Source organism: Lissotriton vulgaris, chromosome 9 (assembly GCF_964263255.1).
Source record: "Lissotriton vulgaris chromosome 9, aLisVul1.2, whole genome shotgun sequence".
Classification (NCBI taxonomy): Eukaryota; Metazoa; Chordata; class Amphibia; order Caudata; family Salamandridae; genus Lissotriton; species Lissotriton vulgaris.
Genome location: NC_141697.1, coordinates 632708906 through 632727496, shown reverse-complemented (window position 1 = coordinate 632727496; position 18591 = coordinate 632708906). Strand labels below are relative to the sequence as shown.

General features: G+C 43.3%; 1 protein-coding gene and 1 pseudogene across 1 annotated transcript in view; both read right to left on the bottom strand.

Annotated features, from left to right (window-relative positions):
* The window catches only part of BANF1 (barrier to autointegration nuclear assembly factor 1), a 51833-nt gene that overhangs the window by 28929 nt on the left and 4313 nt on the right, over positions 1–18591 (bottom strand). The window lies entirely within an intron of this gene.
* On the bottom strand, positions 1064–2639 carry LOC147692000 (uncharacterized; annotated as a pseudogene).

Sequence of the window (18591 nt, the reverse complement as noted above, 5' to 3'; positions counted from 1 at the left end):
TGACCACGGATCGATTCACATTAACTACTGATGGAAGCCACATGGGGCCAATAAAGGGAGAGTATGTGGCTTATCAACCGGAGCTGCGAAATTTGGAACTAAGTTTATTTACCAACATGACTGGCACAAAATAGATCGGCAAATAATTAAACAAAAAGTATATTTTCTATTTCTATTTAGGGGGTTTTGTAAAGCGCTTGGTGACGCACAGCGGCGTGTCCCCGCGCCGAGGAGCTGATGCTTACTGGAAACTACCGGAGCAGAATAACTTACTGGTTGAATAGTACAGTTTTGAGCTTAGCTCTGAAAAGTGATTCTGATGGTTCTATGTAAGAGCTTTTCGTTTAGCAGAGCGCCCGTCAGTAAATGCAGTTGCCCGAATCTCCAAAAAGATGAAGAAAAGAAACAAGAACGAAAGACAGGCCAAAGCAGGGTGAAGGATTGGAGCATGAAAAACAAGGCAGCGCTGGGAGGGGGGCTGGGCACGAAGGAAGGAGAAATGTGAGTCACGGCAGCCGTGAAGTGTGAAGCAGATCCCTTTGAAGCGCTCGGAGGCAGGAGCAAATGGTTAAGGAGGAGAAATGCTGCTGGGGTGAATGCCTGAGGCCAAATCCGGATCGTAAAAGGTCAGCTTTTGGATGGACAGCAATAGGTTTGAGTAAACGACCTAAAAAGGAAGGGGGCCAAGATACATCCTTGGCGAACACCCTTTCTAATGTCAAAATTATTTGTTGTACTCAGATCTTGAGAATATCTCACATTTGCTCTAGTATTGCTATGTAGATCAACAAGAAAATTAACAATTCCACTATCTACACCCTTCACCCTCATGGACTGCCACAACTTTCCTCTGTTTACACAGTCGAAAGCTGAGGACAGGTCCATGAAGGCAAGGTAAATGGTACCCCTTTGAGCAACAGTGTACTTACTTAATATTAAAAAGAGGTTAAGGCACTGAGTTATTGTTGAACGGCCACTGCAGAAACCATACTGGGAGATGGACAGGATGAGGTTTTCCATCACCAAGTCTGAAAGTCTCTGCAGTAGGATTCTTCCTACTATTTTAACTATAGTCTATTAGTGAAATAGGTCCATAACAATGTGGGCTACCTTTGTCCCCCTTCTTGTAAACCGGGACAATCGTAGAGACCCCCCATGATTGTGGACAACCATTTTTCACAGCAGCATTAAAAACAGACTCAAATATGGGTGCCCAAAAATTTGGCTTAGACTTAAATAAGTCTAGAGGAATCCCATCGGGACCGGGAGCTTTCCCGGCTGTTAGTCCTACAATACCCTCAGTAACCTCACCTGTATCAAAACCAATTATTTCACCATTATTGCAAGGGCAGGGTTGGATGTTTCATCCATCGAGCAGCAATATAGTTGCTTAAAGTGTGCTTCCCACTCCTCCTTTGGTATGTAGCATTCCAAATTGTTACCCGGCTCCTGGACCAGGAAAGGTTTCTTCATTACCGCCCAGAATCTGGAGAAACACCGCAAGGTAGTGGGATCAAGGATCTCACTCCATGCCTCTTCTCTTAGGGATTCCTTATGTTTGGCAATGGTAGATTTGTATTCTTTCCGACACAGCTTAACTGTTGCCTTTATTCTTGGTTTAGCTACCAGTGCCAACCTTAGATTTCTTGCTGCTTTAGAGCAATCGCGGTTAAACCATTTCGGTTCCACATTCTCTAAATTCTTTGCTGGAGCCGACAGCAGCTGGGAGACCTTATCCGATAGACTTTGGAAGGCACCACGGACCTTACTCGGCTGCGACCCTTCTTGAGTGCAAACCATAATTTCATCTGGACAAATGGCTTTAATGTCTTTGTACAGCAGATCTGGGGTGATCTTAGACCATCTTAGTCGGTGTCTCCCATCAGTTGTGCTCACCCTACCAGTGATATGATTTGGTCCTTCTTTAGCTATCCATGGACCCCTCATGTGAACAGTGAGCGGGTTATGATCACTAAATTCACTTTCTTCGATAGTGAAAGAATCCACAAAGGACTGCATTGGGGATGTAAGTAACACATAATCAAAGAAAGTTCCCCTCCCATGCCCCTTAAAAGTCTGGGTCTCAAAACACTTGGCAGGATCCAACAATGCCATGGTCAGCGTCAAATCCAGATCATTCAATAGATCATTAAAGAGTTCCCCCTCTATCGTGTGTTCCAAATGCAAACCCTCGGATCGTGCACAATGCAAATCCGAAATACTTTTCAAAAGGGGGTCACCACAAGGGTGAACATTAAAATCACCCATGAGCATGAGATTGTGGAGGCAAACCTTCATTGAGATACTGATAAAGACATTCAGTGCTGATATTTGACTCGAAACTGAGCATGGATTGACAGCGTTATAAAAATTGACCAAACCGGCCGTACAGTTTTCTCCAGTTAAAATTAAACCAATGATTCCAGAATTGCTTGTTAAGACTCTACATACTTTACAAGATAGTGCAACAGAGATGAACATGACCATTCCCCTTTAGGTCTTCACCTAGTTGTTGCTATTGCAGGGACATAGAATGCCTTATACCCTTCAAGGAGATGGTCGCATTCAACTGACCAAGTCTCCTGCAAACAGATAATCTGATACTGCTTAATATACCTAATCCAATTGCAGTCCTCCATTTTAGCACCCAATCCCGTAATGTTCCATGAGATTACATTGTTTTGACTCATTTTTACCCGTGTGATCTCTGTACATCCCACTTCAGCCAATCTCTCCTTTCCCTGTCTCTCAGAATCCTCACGTCAATTGCACACTTCAAGACCAGAGAGTAAATCAAATCTATTCTGCGTTGCAACATTGAACTCATTCATACAGTGGTTATCAACATTAAACAGATATGTTACTTCAGGGGCCGGAGGCTGAATAGGAATAAATGGTCTAATTTTCCTAGCATTAGGAGGGGCTTTAATTAGATGAGTGTAGAAATAACCAAGTGGGCGTACACATACACTGTTCACATTGTAAACTAAGGAGACCGCTCTTAAGACTGTCGCAACGTGTTGGGGATGCTTGAAGTTAACAATAATACAATCCCCACTAACTGTCTTTCTGGACGGGCCAATCCAGTTCACCCATCTCGTTGACAATATTTGATCAGAGTATGTGATTGGAAAGCCACATCTATTATTCAACCATGATACGGTTTTATTTTTTAGTGAATCATGGGATTCCTCATAGGGTTGAGCAGAGTGACAATCAATGGGCGGGACATTTGTTAATACAGCCACATAAGGTGCACAGTCAGGAGGAAGATTAATGTAGCAACCTTTCTTTACTTGTCTAGTATCTGGGTTACCCTCTGGATCTACAGTAGCCTGTTTATTCTGGCCGATCGGTGGTGTGAGATCAGGTGAGGCAGTTTCGATTACAGTTGTTTGCCGACTAGTTTGCTGTGAGTTCATTTTAACAGTTTCCTGCCCCTCTCCAGCAGAGCCCTTGTCCACAGCCTTAGATCTTTCGGCCGAGGCCAAGTGTGTTGCTATCAATCCACCTAATCCATTTACTTCTAGGGCCACAGTATCCAATTTAGATGTCAAGGGTTTCAACAGCTCTTCTATCTTTGCATCTATCTTAGCTTCTACAGTGCGAATCAATAGGGCAAATTGCTCCGAGTTTATGTTTGTACCAGCTACATTTTTATCTTCATATAAATCAGTTCCAATAGCAGAGCCATTTGGAACTTATTGGACTTTCTTTTTTTTACTGTACCCCCCCCCCCCCCCCGTTTGATTTGTAACTTTCTACAAATTCTCACTGGTCTGGGGGCAGGCGGTGACTGCTCTATTGCCTCAATAGGTATAACAGGTATATCAGGTAAATCCTCATTCAACTCGACATGCACCTGCGCTTCAGCCGTTATGACAGCCCTATCACTCACATCAAGAATATCAACCACAGCTGAATCCACCAGTGAGATAGGCATAACTTCATGTAAAACAGGATTGGTCCCTCGGCCTAGCGAGGCCCTACGATAGTTATTAATTTGATTCACCATTTTTACCAATTGTCCATGGAGCCCAACCCAGATGCAGTTTTATCAGTTTTGGATTTAGACATCGTCCAAACTTGCTTTTGTACTTGGGTACCAGATGGGAAAACAAAACAAACTTCAGAAGCACTTTATCCTGATAACAGTGTTAAAGGTCTCACTTGGGTATATAGGTCCTTTGATGCAGGGCCAAAGTCCGTGGCCCAGCCCAGCCTCTTCCGGCCATAGAGTGCCCGCCCTTTGCCCGGGCTTTGCTCGGCGTCCCACGGGCTAGGTTCCCTTTTGTGAGACTCCTGGCGCGAAGATGACGAGTGGCGGCTGGGGCTTGTAGTCCGGAACAGGCCCCCCCTCCACGCTGCGGCCGCTGCTAGCCGTGAACGGCGGCAGCGGGAGTGCGGGACACAGAAATGTCCTGCAGCGGTCTCGGTGTCAGCCGGTGTAGAGGCTTGCCCCCCAAAGAGTGCCTCAGTCCCACGCCACATTGTATTTTGGGGCCTTTTCTTTTGTAGGTACTAGGCCAACACACACGTGAGGTACCATTTTTAATCGGGAGACTGGGGAGAATACTGAGTGGTAGGAAAAGTGTGGCTCCTCACAGTTTCCAGAAGTTTTTCCTCACAAGAGCGTGAGGAAATGTGCATATTTAGTCTAAGTGAGAGGTTTACAAAAGTTTCTAGATAAGAAAACCTGGTGGGAACCATACAAGTCAACCCACCCTGGATTCCATGTGCATATATTTTTTTAAAAAAATAGTTTGTCTAGGTTTCCACAGGTGGCTGCTGAGGTAGGGCTCAAAATTCCAGCTACTCACATTGACAAAAGGGCCAGTTTCCAGTGATAAAAAAAAAATGTAGCGAGTCTATATTGTGTTTATGGCACTTTCCTGCCGCAGGCACTAGGCCTAACCACACAAGTGAAGTACCATTTTTATCAGGAGTCATTTAAGAATACAGACCAGTAGAATATTTGTAATTACCACTTGTATTTCTCTGCATTAGTCTTCCAAATGTGAGGCAGTGTGAAAGAAAGAAGACTGTTTAATCAACTCCCTTTAAATCACATGGTAGTAGGAGTACCCACAAATGCAGAGAAGCACACAACCCCGCTCAAACTCTATATTTGGCTTCTATTTCAGAAATACATAGGATTATTTGATACCCACTTTCACTCTTTATATTTTGCCATATGAATTGCTCTATACCTCTTACACAATGAACAACGATTGCAAGGTGCAGTTCAGCTTTTGGCTCTGGGTACCTCAGATTCTTGAAGGATATAGATATATCCCCACAAACAGAAGGGTCCAGTAGAAGTAATGGTATATTGCTTTTGTAAATTGGCCATCATGACAAGAAGCTACAAATGAAAATGGTGTCACAATTGGAAGCTTTTCCGTACTCAATTCAAAACTTCATTCGGTAGTTTCAAAACAACCATAAAAATATACATGAATTAAAAGCTGTATGTATTACACATAAATAGCAACACAGTTTATAAAAGATCATTCAAGGCAATACACCATATACAATGTAAATGAGTTGATCATATCTAAATGCACTTAAAGTATGAAAAAAGGGGGTACAAACTCCATTAAAACTGGGTTGAGTCACAAGGCAGCAATACTTTTCCATATAGTAATTGCATTGATAAAAAATGCTACATTAAGACAAACCCCAGCATCATTTAATTCAGACAGATATTTTAAGGCAGCCATATGCGATCCATTGCCATACTCAAGCAAAAGTGCTTTTAAATAACTTCTGAATCCTGAATAAAAACCACAGAACAAAGTGCACAGCGCTTGGTCTACTCTGTCCGTCACATGGGCAAGGGGTCGAATCCAGGGGACACATTTTTATATTAGGGAAAGCAACAAGGTGATCGACAATTTCCAATCTGAATCGAACACAAAATGGTGCAGAAGATTGGGTATATTGGTCAGGCAATCTTGACAGTCCTCCATTACATTAAGTGTTAAGGAAATCAACCGCTAAGTTTTACCTATCTCGCAATCCATCCAGGCTGCCCTCTTCTGATTCATAAGTCTCTCTAATAGACGACTTACTAAGTGATATTACTAATTCAATTTTGATATGTCACTCCAACAGAGGTCCACTAAATTGCACAAATAGATTAAATAAGGAATACTTTATGTACAATACAAAAATCCTTCTACTTTCAACCAGTAGATATTATAGTGTACAAAAATAGCATTAAGAACTTCCTAATATCCAGAAATGTTTTTTAAAAATGTACATACCTTAAACAAACCATTTCATTTGGAGGGGACAGAACAAATGAACAGGCCTCCTGGTCAGAAAGAATATATTTGATATAAACGGACCTTAAGCTACAAAAGGTCAGGCATATGGTTTTTATTATAAACAAATAACATGATTAAAATCTTGAATTTGCGATTGGCACATTTCGCAGATTCTCTCCTCAGTAGGAATTTTGTCTCAAATACCGGTGACATTACATTAATTAGCCTTCTGATGCCATGAGGAAGGTTGCGTGTTAAATAGGGCAGTGGTCTATTCCCCAAAGAACTTCCACAAACCACCTCATTATGCAACTTGGACTGGCACAAGTCGGTGTCTCTAGCCAAGCTGATAGAGGGTGCAAATTCTTTATAAACAGCTTTAGTGCTTTTTTTAACATGGGAAAAAAAAGTTCAAAATAAGCCCAAATAAGGATAAAGTACCTAAAAAATGTTAAACGTTCTCTCAATTTATCGAAGCTTTCTAATCTCAAAGCAGCCATGAGAGTGCCCTCCTCACCCCAAACACAGAATTTCCCCATATCAAAACCGCAGCCCAGGATAAAACATGAGGAAAGTAAACCAAATTCTAGGCGCAAGATGTGCGGCAGCATGAGAATTTAGAATACAAATTTGACAAAAGGATTTGACATTCAGCCTTGTCAAAGGAAGGCCAGTGTTTCTAATCCACTACCTCAACCGCGTATATTAATGAGGGCGGAATGTTTACCTTAAAGACTGACAAAACATGACCAAAATGGCGATTCCCACAAGTTTAAAAAAATCTATTTAAAGCTCTCGCCTGAGAGACAGGCTTGCTAATAGATTAATGTGGTCTACATGTTGCTGAAATATAAATAGGAATGTATCAATTCCAGTTCTTCGGAACCCAGCGATGACTTAAAACGTCTCTTTAGTCTATAACCTTTCTTGCAGAAGACCAAAATTTAGCTTTTAGCAATATTAATTTTCAAAAAAGGTGGGCTTCTGAATATATAGTTAAGAGCATCCGGGCGACCGCACTGTCATCCTCCTATAACAGAGCCAACGGACATAATGCTAATCTTGGGGGCATCCCCTTGCACTGAGTTCAAAGCAGCAGGAAGATCAGATATGTACAAAGAAAACAAAGGGGCCAACAAGCAACCCTGCTTTAGCCCATTGTACGCTTTAATCTTACTTGATTGCCGAAGCAAACCTCCCATAAGGACCCAACACTAAGTATCTGTGTGCAATTCTATGACTAGAGCCAGGAGTTGCTGTGGTATGCCAGGTTGGTCAAGCTTTCTCCACGGCGTTTGGCAGTCAACTGTATCAAACGCTGTGGAGAAGTCAATAAAAGTAGTATAAACTGGCATACTTCGCAAGACGACATTGCTCTACAGTGGTATGGACAACGGCAATGTTGTCAAGAGTACCATGGTTCTTTCTAAAGCCAGCTTGCTCTGGAGGTAAAACATTGCTGTAGATGACCATACTTTTTTCAAACAGCTTACCTGAAGCATCCAGAGCAATCTGTCTAAAACAAGCTGGGATCGTTTTCGGACCCTTTTATACAGAGGAACGATGATACCCTCTTTCCAAGAGGGCGGAATATTACTCACTAGAAACAATAAGCGGCGCCAAAAGAGACCTCCATGCAGCTGCCTCCTTTTTAATTAACGCAATCGGAATTCCATCCGCCCCCTGTGCTCCGGAGGTTCTGGCGTTCTTTATAAATCTTACAATCTCCTCCCCTGAAGGGGGACCATATTCCAGGAGAGAAGACTCCTCCATGCGTATCGTTACTGGAGCCAATTGACTATTATTTTTGTATAATTAAGAGATATAATCCACCCACTCTTTCTGGCATTGGAATAGGTAAAGCCCTCTGCCTTGAGTCACAATATTCTGTGATCAAGTGCCAGTACTTTTTTTGAATCTTTGTCCCTTGCAGCTTCCCTCAACTCAATCCATTTTGCGTCAAACACGCTCCTCTCACTAAGTTTATGGCAGCTTCTTGTTCGCTTGAGGCGATTAATTTCCTGCTGTTAACCTATTGAAAATGCTATGTATTGATTTCGAACTAGTCGATTAATTTCCTGGTTTAACAGTTTCAATAATGACTTGCCCTGTTTAAGCAATCTGGGACCAGCAGATTTGGAACCTAAACTCCGATTCTCTTCCATTTGGGCCTCAAAGTGCTGTATAACCTTCGCATACGCGAGACCCTCCTGTACTATATGAGCCTTCTTCACTATTGATCTCACTTCTGTGATGTTTTTAATGTCCAAAAAAGGAAGCCCCCATTTGCTTTATTATAGACCACCATACCCTGGTCCAAATTCCCCGGATACACTACAGGAAGAGCAAAAGCCATTGTCATACCCACTATACTATGGTAACTAAATACGGTCAGAAGGACAAATAAGTTTTCGTAAGCCTCAAACATTTGATAAGACACAACTACATGGTCTAAAAGACTCAGAGTGTGACTGGAGTGAAAAGTAAATTGGGCTATTTTATCAATGGACACTCTCCAGTTTAAGATAACGAGGTCTAAGCTTCTAATACTATCCAACAGGTAAAAGCCCCATTTATATTTTTATTTTTTCCGGGAGAAGAATCTCAGGGATATGCCAAGTTTCCACTTTATCAATATTTGCGTAAACCTGTAAAGCAGAGTTGGAGATTTGGGCGTTTAGGTCTCCAACTATTACCACTAGGGGACATTCTTCCCTGATGGCGATATCATGAATGAATAAGGAAACAAGTATTTGCAATGCAATAGGTCTCGTATTTGCGAGAGTTTGAGCTATTCAAATTGTAAATGACAAAGCCTTTTATTTATTATTTTAATAATTAACACATAAATGAAAGGCACTGCTATTTACAATGCCAATAGCTCAAACGCTTGTAAATGCAAGACATATTTCATTTTTAAAATGTGGCCGCCATTCTCCTGAGCTGCTTGGAAAGTGAAAGCGCGCATGGCGCACTGAATGTTGCAGGAAAGCACGTCGTACCTGCAGTAGGAGAAACTCATTACTTACAGACTGAATAAGACGTACCGTGTAACAACTGAAGTAAACGGACCAGTCCTCATGGGAGTTTACAAAGACAAGGCGGATCTAAGGAGGGACTAACAAACCTATTAATGAATCAGAAGCCAGCATTTACAAAGGACAATGACTCACGCCAATGAAAAATATGGACAGAGTGGGCTGAGCTTCAACTTCATATTTGAGTGCAGCATGCCTCGCAGAGCAGCGCATGCGCTGCCCAGGCTAGACCTAAAAAAAAACAGATACTGCAGTAGCTACCTCCTGGGTACAAGAAAAGATGCAATAGCAGTGGCCACATCTAAGGCCTATATAAAAGAGTAGTTTAGGGTAAAAGTTCATGGCAAGCACCATCATAGATTACACCATCAGTAAATCTTGACTGTGGAGACAGACTTAAGTAGAAACATGCTCTGCCATAACATGACTGAGTGGCTATTGCAGTGCACTTCAAACACTTTTAATCATGCAAATATTCACTCTGATCCTTTTTTTCGGGATTCAACAGCAAGACAAAGCATGGAGTGTGCTCTGAATTGGTAATGTATGGGTCTGTCTAGGAATTCGGAGAAAGGGGTGCATGGTGTACAAACAGATCAATGAAAAATGTATTTTTGAAAATGTAAGAGACGTAACAGTGTTTATTCTAGTAACTGTCAATCTGCAGGGACTCTTCGTTCCTTATCAACTGTGGACCGCCAGCACCCGGTCAAGTGTGTCCTCCTTACTCAGCATATGCTACAGTAATCCATTTCCTGCTTGTGACATACATTGCATGCAGTCATTGAAACCTAAATAGACTAGCGTGAGCTACCTTTGATCCGAATGAGGAAGGCATTTCCTTTTTTTTTACGTAGCACGCGGACCGAAAATATTTAACTCTTCCACATACTATTAACAACAAGTTTAACCTATTAGCATTGTAAATGACAATGCGTTTTATTTAGGTTTCAAAAACAAAAACATAAATAAAAGACATTGTCATCTGCAATGCCAATAGCTCAAACTCTAGTAAATGCGAGACCTGTTGCAATGCAATAGGTCTCGCATTTATGAGAGTTTAAGCTATTGGCATTGTCAATGACAATGCCTTTTATTTATGTTTTTAAAAAGCAAAACAAAACGAAAATGCATTGTTGTTTAGAATGCCAATAGCTCAAACTCGCATAATTGCGAGACCTATTGCATTGCAAAGGCTTGTTTTATTTGTAATGTTGGCAGTTTTGGGGCCTATACGTTGGAGTGCCGTTAAAAAGATGCTGCTGGCAACGCTCCAGAGTTGGATGAGTTATCATCATGAAACCAAATTGTGAGTTTGTGTAGAACAGCAGTAACATTGACTTGTTGTGACCTGTACACCGTTGCTCAAGTGCGTCTTGGAACTTCCTGATGTTATTGTTTCCAAAGTCCACCATATGAGGTTTAGAGATTTCAGAAGATGGAAGGCCACGAATCTGCTTTAACATTTCTCAATAATTCTATGTCCAGTATTATAACCCGAGTCATTCCCCCAGTATTTTAAACCTGTACAAGAATTTGAGCAATAAATCGGCAGAAATAATTACCCACTATCGAAAAAAAGTCCAGCTGGAGACGTGATTGTCATTTCTTTGAAGTCAGAGCGATTCATTTGTGCAGCATTACAGTCACAGCGTCTGTTCATTTTTAGAAAGATTTGTAATGCGCAGAAATGTTAAACTTCGCCTGTAAATGTTTTGCCATTACCCTCACCCGACCCCCCTCTTGAACATTACTGGGAGTGTTCAAATAAACTCCAGATTGGCCTGTTGGGAGTCAAACCTGTAACCAGCGAATTACATAAGAACGCTGGCACAATCGGTTGCTTTCACGCTGAGCTGTCACCGGCAGGCGCACAGAAATTGGAATAATTTTATAATTGATTTTTGTCTAACATGACATTGTTTTTTTTAGCACGTAATGCGTTTGCAGCCTCAAATTTTAAAACACCCTAAATTATGTATTTACTCTAGTACTAGGATCTAAGGATTTTTACCTCTGACTTTTAGAATGGAAATATGTAAACATGTATGTAAATGCTTGTAGCAAAATGGATTTAGTTGTGCATGATGCCCAAAGAACACGTGACAAGCTGTATGATGGAAATCCATAAGGGCAGTCGATGCAAGAATAGACAAAGATCTGCGAGTTTTAAAGGCGCTTTGAACAACTTTATTATGCGATAATGTTCGTTTTTTAGGTCTCGTGGCGATTACAGCGCGAAAGCGCTGTCTCGCCAGAGGCCTATAGTCACCGGCTCAGCTTCCCAGGAGACAAGAGATGGCCACACGTATCTTCAAGAATCGGATCAGAGCAGGCCGCGCGCACATCTCCTGGGAAGCTCCAACACACACAGCAACAACCCCCCCCTGCTTTCGCACACATGAGCGCACACATACAGAGACACCCCCCGCCGCACACATACACTACACACACACACACACACACGTGCACCGGGACACCCCCCCCCCCCGCCGCCCACCTCCCCCCTACAACTAAGCCCCACTCACCGCCACTCCGGACTTCTGCATCCTCCGCGGGGCTCTCCCTCTGACATGGGAGCCCTGCGTCACCACTGCCCATCTGGCCAGGCACTCCGTGGGCACGGGCTTCAGAAGACGGAAGTCCCGCCCCACAACAGGTTTCAGTTTCGCTCACGTCTTGTTATTTAATTCACTGCAAAGCGATCCGCATATTTGTAATGGACTTTGCTTTCATTTTTTAATCAAACGTCTTTACGTTGAGCTGAGATGTCTGTTTAGTTTGAAGCAAATCCAGCTAAGGGATTAACGTGTATCTGCGATCTTGGTTTACTATATAATGCAAACCGAGTGCGCATTTTTGTGATGATTTCTGTTGGCTTCTTTATCAGTCGTATTCATGTTCGGCTGCTATCTCTGTAGAATTTAATACAAATTCAGCTACGGTATTCTAGTTTGGCTGCAATCTTTGTGTCCTTTTATTTTAATTCACTGCAAAGCGATCCACATATACTTGTAATGGGATTTGTTTTTGTGTTTTTTATCAAACCTCTTTACGTTGAGCTGAGATGTCTGTTTACTTTGAAGGATATCCAGCAATGTTACATCGGATACTCTCCTTTACTAACTCTTCACTTGGTTGTGTTAAACACCTCCTCCCTCGGCGTTGTGCTCACGGGGGCACACTGCCTGCGAGCCAGTGGGCTTTGTCCGGTGTACCGCTTTGTGGTATGTTAGATGCCAATTGCCTAACAGACAAATGTTAGGGTTGCGAAGCCAGAGGTGTGTATCTCAGCAGAAGCAGCAAGCAGGCAGGGCGTGGGAGGAATTTGCATCGGAGACTTGAGAGGCCCGAGAGTGCAGTGGTGACGTGTTGAGGGTGAGAGACTAGCAAGGCAGGGTGGTCTTAATAGTAACAACGAAGACGGACTAGGGCAAGTGTATTTGCTACGTTCTGTATTACACACACACAGCAAGATAGTACCAACGATGTTCCCCTAGTTGATTGCATGGCAGGGGTCCGTGAGTGGAGCAGGATACGGAGATAAGTGCCCGCGGTAAGACTGCAGCCCTGCCAAGGGTCACTCAGGGGTTAAACTAATGGACATTTGCTATTGTTATCCCATTCCCTCAAAATATTTTCTCATGCAATTCACAGCATCAGTACCTGCTTGAATTAGTGTGCTGGTAATGGGCTTTGCACAGACACTAACAGTATGTGTTCTAAGGTTCTGTAAGCATTCCCAGGACTGACGAGAGGGCATGGGTTATGATCAACTGTTTAAAGTCAGACTCCTGTAGCTGGCAGCATTTGACCCTGTTTTACTTTAATACTTATGGCAGTCCTGGCTGCTTTTTTGTGTGTGTGGTTAGAGGTGGTGCGCTTGGTGCAGGGCAGATTGTCTCTTAGGGAGATCTCGCCACGAAGCTCCCCCCCCCTCCCTCTTCACACAGTGACATTTTATATACAGGTTGGCAAGATCTGTATGAAATGTGCCATTAGTAGGAGATGAGGCAAACAGTGTGCTTGTGTTTCCTAGAACTCGCAGGTATTCCGAGGGTAGGAGGCTTCTGAGTTTCTAAAAGCACTTGGCACTTTAGGAGGTCTAGCCCACACAAGAACAGTCATCCCCCTTGAAAATCCTCCTTCATGTACTGAATTGCGACTCTCCAGTTCAGGTGTGTGTGCTCTCTAGGGCCCAAGCATGATTAATTGTTTGGAAACTGGCCTGACCCCTACCTAGGTTAGTGACCTCTCTATGACAAAGAGCCATGCCTTGTGGACTACCAGATCCTGTACACCTGTGCTTGCATACATTCAGTTCATAGTGGGCACTTCACACACACTTTACCCACCCGCGCACCCTCACACTACCTCCGCGCACCCTCACTACCTCCGCGCACCCTCACACGCCACATAATTACACTGCACTCAATTCAACATACACTCCAAATACTACTCCGTGCCACATAATTACATTGCACTCAATGGAACATACACTTTAAATACCACTCAGTGCCACATAATTACACAGCACTCAATGCAACATACACTCCAAACAATACCACTCAGTGCCCTATGATTTTATGTTACATAATTATGTGGCACTGAGTTATTTTGAGTGAATGTTGCATTGAGTGAAATGTAATTATGTAGCATATAATCATATGGCACTGAGGGGTATTGTTTGGAGTGCATGTTGCATTGAGTGCAGTGTAATTATGTAGCATATAATTTTGTGTCACTGAGCATGTTTCATTGAGTGCCCTGTAATTATGTGGCGTGTAATTAAGTGTCACTGAGTGGTATTTGGAGTGTATGTTGCATTGAGTGCAGTGTAATTATGTAGCATATAATTTTGTGTCACTGAGCATGTTTCATTGAGTGCCCTGTAATTATGTGGCGTGTAAATAAGTGGCACTGAGTGGTATTTGGAGTGTATGTTGCATTGAGTGCAGTGTAATTATGTAGCATATAATTTTGTGGCACTGAGTATGTTGCATTGAGTGCTGTGTAATTATGTGGTGTGTAATTGCATTGCACTCAATGCAACATACACTCCAAATAACACTTAGTGCCACATAATTACATGCCACAAAATCTCACACTACTGAATACAACACACTCCCCATATTGCCGCTCAGTGCCACATAATTACACGCCACATAATTACAGTCTTCTCAAAGCAACGTAAAGACACTCCACATAACACCACTCAGTGCCATATAATTACACACCTCATACTTACACTCTACTCAATGCAACATAGATACACTTTATCCGTCGATCGCCCTCACTCTATCGATCTATCGCATCACCACAGCATCACTCAGGGGCACCACAGCATCACTATGCGCTACCACAGCATCACTGAATGCCACAGCATCACTCGTCGCCACCATATCAATCTGTGCAACCATTCAACAACAACTAGTTCAAATATGTTCTCTCAATGTTTCAAGCTTTATTACAAATGTCAGAAAAAGATGTTAATATTTTGCTTCTGTTCTTTGTTTTTCATTACAATAAAAATACAATGAACATAATCTTCACAAAAGTTATTTACAAAAGCTACTGCAATTATAAATTACAATACCTTTTATTTAAGTATTAATTATTCAAAAAAATAAGCCATTTTTATTTGTAATATCAATACATCTAAGTCACGTAAATACAACATAGTGCATTACAAATGCTATTGGTGTTCCATTTGCGAAAGTTAAAACTATTGGCATTGTAAATGACAAAGCTATTAATTTCGCTATTTTCAAAACCAACACAAATAAAAAAAATTGTCATTTACAATACCAATAGCTCAAACTTTCCTAATGAGAGACCTATTGCATTGCAAATGCTTGCCTTACCAGCTGTCACGCTGATAGAAAAATTGTTTACTCAGTGATCTCAAACTACTAGCCATTGCTTCAGATAATAAAAACAAGCAACGTTCTTCCCTGTAACGCATTCCCACCCCCCCAGATTGCCGGACACCAACAATAATAAGCTCAGCGGGACTAATATTTTTTTTTAGTAGACGCGGAGACCGAGAACAAAAAAACACTAACGTCTGCCACATCACCTAACTAAACAAGTTGGATCCTACTAAAACAAGTCACATACTGAAAGACTCACCGCCGCAGCCCGGCTTTGACAGGAAGCCAGGCAACCTGTGTTTGGACAGGGGCGCAAAAAGACAGGAAGCAGACGGGAGCCTACCCTGCGCTCCTGAAGCCAGCTGGAAGCGAGCGTGTGATCTAGCGGGGCTCCCGTTCTCGTAGAGAGCCCTGCCTGCTGCCGAGACTGACCCGCTGCCGAGGGAGAGAGGGACACGCAAAAAGAGCCCGATGAGTGGGGGGGATTTTGTGTGCGTCTGTGTGCACGCGTGTGTATCTGTCTGTGTGTGCATGCGCACGTCCTGATCCATTGTGACTGAACAGCATGCCAGAATCGGAGCGCTTGTTCACAAGCGCGACCTGATCCGATTCCGGCATGTTGGGCGTGCCCCTAGTCTCCTGGGAAGCACAGGCGTTTGACTATAGGTCTCGTGGCGAGACAGCGCATTGCACTGTAATCGCAGGGCGAGACCTAAAAAGTACTCAACAGATGATCAAAGCTTCTCCCAGGAAGTACAAGTGATGTTACTATCAGTGGGTTATTCCAGACTGGCATCTTAAATAATTTACTGTACATAAAATCAACGTAGCATAACCATTGAATGGCAGATATTTTATCCAGGGCATGGCAATCTAATATGATAGACTTTGTAAAACAGGTTTACTCTTTGGACCATATAGAGTGCCAGAGCAGCAGGGGGAAGAGTGCAATTAATTATGTAAGGTACTGTAGCCCAACTTCTCTATGAATGATCTCAGAGAAAGCCAAGGCGGGTAAACACTACTACTATAGTAGCCACACACATCGGCCCCATATGTAGCAATGGATAAAACCCTGGTCCTATAAAATAGTTGCCATCTCTTTAACTGTCCTGGAGCCCCGCTTAGCTGAGAATCTAAAAACCCATGAATGCTATTTATTCATTTTTGCTCCTGGCTGTAGTAGTTTTGTGGGCCTACGAGCCATTACCTGAGAAAGTGATGCCCAGGTAGCAAAATGTATCAACTGAGGACACTGGCAACTTGTCTATACAAGCATTAGCATAGCCTATAGGTCTCGCTCTTGGGACATTATAAGTGTTTAGCCATGCAACAGTTTATGTTGCACCAAGGATATTGCGCTGCCGAATTAAATACTTCCTAAGGTCCCAAAGGCGAGACCCATTGGCTATGCTAATGCTAGTTTAACCCTTGCATCATTGCATGGGTTGATAATGGCTGTGCTAGGGACTGAGAGCAGGGAGAAGGGTGGCTGATGGCAGGCAGTGCATTGTTGGTAGAGGTGGCTAGGAGTATGGAGGGGGTGAGTGTTAAGAGGGCTTCTAGGGATTGGAAAACTCCCGGGGATGCCCTAGGGGGATGATAGGGTCCTAACCTGTATGAGTAAGGAGTGGTATGGGAGAGAAGGAAAGCAGAAAAAACTTGCTGGCAGATTGTAGGGCCGGTGCTGGGTCACCATTGTTTGTGAGCGGGGGCCCTATTAGGACAGTGGAGGTTAGTTGTAGCACGTGCTTGCCAGGGTAGTGTAATACAATATGAAGTTTTGTGCAGCGTGTGAGCTAGAGTTGTGGCGGACCGTGGGAGCATGCAGAAAATATATGTTTGTTGCTAAGCAACGGTCAAAGGAAACTTTTAAAAAGTTTTATGTGTAAGAAGGACGGTATGGGTAAATGTTAGAGCAGGGGTAAGAACAGAGGGGACACCTAGAGATGTTTTTTAGGGACGGCGAAGCGTTTAACCTTTTATGAATAGTGAGTGGTGCAAGTGAGGCGGAAAGCAGGAAGAGCTGGTAAACAGATTAGAGGGCCGGTTACTGAGTTTGCTGGGTTATTGTTGTTCGTGAGTGGGGGCCTAGTTTAGACTCTTGAGTGGGTTTTGCCAGGCAGAGTGGAAAGCACCCGTGAACAATACACGAAGCTATGGGACTGTTAGCAGTTCATGAAATCTGAGTTTCATGTTCTGTCTCCTCTGGCAGCTTCTGCAGGGCTAGACTTGAGCATTCCATGGCAGTTTTGTGAATGGTGTTAAATTCTCTCCCTTGTTTACCTTCCATTCTTGTAGAGGAACATGTATGTAGACAGTTATCGCGTAGTACCATGTTATAAGTGACAACTGGTAGACCAGTTTTCGACTAATGGCAACACTGAAAGCTGTTAAAAAAAAAGCTACAAATCCCACAATGCAAAGTGTGATTAACTCGTATACACTGACGTTGTTACACGACATGGGTCCTTTGTAAAAATGAACCCCTCCAAAAGTTATAACTTGCCGCTGGAAGGGAGCCTGTGTGTCCAGCAGCACCTACAGGGTATTGTTGACAACTCTGGGAATAGTTGTATATGAACTGCAGTCATCCAGCCGTCTTCCATGTGGCTGCAGCTGGCCCCGCCCACCATATGTGAGTATTTTCTCTGACTCGCAGAATCGTGGGGACAAGAGACGGGCCTTTGAAGTGAAGGCGCTGACGACAGGCTTGATACTGCACAGACAGGTAAAACACTGCCCATGGCGCCCCGAGGGCAGCCTCCTCGCGCTAGGGAGCCTGCAGCCGAGGAGGAGGTGTGAGCCAGCTGGGGTTCTTTACCAACAACAGGAGCGTGCCTGTGAACTTCCCAAAATGAGATTCCACTTTCAAATGCTATTTTGGGGGTATATTATGAGGTAAATAGTGGCAGTTATTGGGGGGGGAATGAAAAATGGCCATGAAAGTGAAGGGGAGCAACTGTTGTGTTTGGACGTTATTATAGCACCAGCATGGAACTTTAAGGACACGTCGTAACGTAGTAGCACTCTGGTGTACTGCCCTCTTTGGTGGGGGGAGGGGAAGGGGCGTTCAAGCGCGAGCAAGAGAGGCGGAGCGCGGCAGTGGCAAAAGTCATCGAGCTGTAAGGGTGCTGCAAGCATGCTTAACGAGGAAGAGAGAGGGGCGGGTTGTATGGGTAGAGTTAATGAGCCATGACGAGCAGATTGCGGCTTTGTGCGCGTAACGGCAAGCTTGAGGCCAGCAAAGGCTCTGGTTGGACTTTTAAAAGCCCACTTATTTAATGTCTCGCCAGAGCATCGCATTTGCTGGCTCAGGCTAGACCTAAAAAACAGGAACAGCATTGTTTATTCCTTGATCCGCAGACTATGGTATAGGTTTTACTTCTATTGATAATCAGTTTTCTA